Source organism: Myotis davidii, unplaced genomic scaffold (assembly GCF_000327345.1).
Source record: "Myotis davidii unplaced genomic scaffold, ASM32734v1 scaffold2417, whole genome shotgun sequence".
Taxonomy (NCBI): Eukaryota; Metazoa; Chordata; class Mammalia; order Chiroptera; family Vespertilionidae; genus Myotis; species Myotis davidii.
The window spans coordinates 27,091-29,563 of NW_006288721.1; positions in this window are offsets into that span (position 1 = coordinate 27,091).

Sequence of the window (2,473 nt, forward strand, 5' to 3'; positions counted from 1 at the left end):
TAGGGGACTAAGGGGTTGTGATAGCCCTGACCGGTTTGGCTCAGTGGATAGAGCCTGTGGACTGAAGGGTCCCAGGTTCGATTCAGGTCAAAGGCATGTGCCTTGGTTGCGGGCACATCCCCAGTCGGGGGCGTGCAGGAGGCAGCTGATCCATGTTTCTCATCGATGTTTCTAACTCTCTATCCTTCTCCCTTCCTCTCTGTAAAAAAATCAATAAAAAATATTTTTTAAAAAAGGTTGTGATAAGAAGGTGCCTCACTGCCCCTTTGCCTGTCTCTTCTGAAGCCCTGAGGGCCCAGGGCCCTGGCTCAGGGGCCAAACCTTATGCCAGGGGTGGAGGAGCTTAAAGGTGTTCAGAAGTCATTTTAGGAGGAAACTATAGGTTGAAATCTAACTGACTAGAGGGGAAAAGGCTGCAGAGGATAAAAGAACATTCTAGGTCTAGAACACAAGGAGGGAATTGCTGAAGTTAAGGCCCCAAATGAAAAGTGAGAATGGAGCTCATATACGAAGGTGGAAGGGGAAATAATTTGACATGTAACCTAAATAGAGGGATGGCCAAGGCCTCCTATGCCATTAGAGAAGTTTGGTTTTTACAGCAGATACCATTGGAAAGCATTAAAGGGTTGGTGAGGAGCTGTCATATAACAAGACCTTTTAGGTGTTTGTTTTTACTTTTTAAAAAATGTCCATTGCATAGTAGAACTGATGGCTGAAAGTGTACTGATAAAGAGGATATCTGCAGTTCTCAAAGTATCTCCCTACAACATACATATTAATTATAAAGGGTGGGGGGAGTGGTAAAGAAACCTGGAAGATGCAATATTAACTAAAAGATAAGTTAACATCATCAGATGGGCAAACCTGACACCATGTGGCTCCTGTTATGATGCACCAAGAAGGACAGAGTATTTATTGCTTTTGGGATATTTGTATCCAGAATGCTCAGCCTCAATCTAGTGATGAGGAAACAGATAAATTCAAAATGAGGGATATTCTACAAAATAACTGGCCCGGCCCCAGCCAGTTTTCTCAGTGGATAGAGCATCGACCTATGGACTGAAGGGTCCTGGGTTTGATTCCAGTCAAGGGCACATGCCTGGGTTGCAGGCTCAATCCCCTGTAGGGGGTGTGCAGGAGGCAGCCAATCAATGATTCTCTCTCATCATTGATGTTTCTGTCTCTCTCCCTCTCCCTTCCTCTCTGAAATCAATAAACAATAAAATAAATAACTGGCCTGTGCTTTGCAAAATTGTCAGTGTCACGAAAGAACCTCCCTTGCTGAAATATCCATCAGTAGGTGACAGAATTAAAGGTAACATATACATAGAATGGAATATTGTACAGCAATTAAAAAGTATGAACTAGATCTCAACAGATTAATATGGAAATATTTCAGAAACCATGTTCTCATGGTAAGGCACATGGCATATGACAACTACACCTATCAACTTAGCAGAAAATAAAAAGTTTGATGCCATACTGTGTTGACAAGGCTATGAGGAAATGAACACTCATATTTTGCTGGTGGGGGTTACATTGACACAATCCCTGCAAAGTTAAAATCCATATTAGAAAATTAGAAATCCACATACTCCTCTTCTGGAATTCAAGTATAATATTCTACTATGTACAAGATTATTCATTGTTACATTTGTCATTTTAAAAACTATATTTTTATTGATTTCAGAGAGGAAGAGAGAGATAGAAATGTCAGTGATGAGAGAGAATCATGAAAAATCGGCTGCCTCCTGCACACCCGCTACTGGGGATCCAGCCTGCAACTAGGGCATGTGCCCTGACCCCAGACAACGGGGAATCTAACCATGATCACTGGCTCATAGGTCGATGCTCAACCATTGAACAACACCGGCTGGGGTATTTATTGCTTTTTGAAAAAGGAAATAATGCAGGTGTTCATCATTGAGACCCCTCCACCAATATTTCCATCCCAGACCACATCTGGTAAGAGAAGGAAAGGGAAAGAAACTTGTTTCCCACCAGAAGCCTGATAAGGTCATCCATCAATTTCTGCCCACCTTCCCTCCACCAATCCTCTGGTCCCCTTGTGATGCAAGAATGATGAACTTAGCCCCAGTCTAAGGGATTGATTTATACTCCCTGCTTGCTGGTGAATTTCAAGCTAGTCCCAGTCCTTCTTTGGTTCTCTCAACAGGAATGATGAATCAATGAGGCATGTCCCCCTACCGCCCCCTCTACCCCAGGACTGACTCACCCCACCCTTGGCAACCCACTCATCCCCAAGTTATTTACGAGACACAAGACACATGTGGATCTCTCTATTTGAATAGGCTGTCACAGCATAAGAACCAGGGCATTGTGAAGTCTGCTAATTGAGAGAGCTGAGCTGGACTGAGCCCAGGTCACCCAGGGTGGGTGCAGGTAAGGAAAATGTCCAGGGATGAGTAGTGGAAGCAGTTCAGTCAAGGAGCCAGAGTTGCAGCATCAGAGC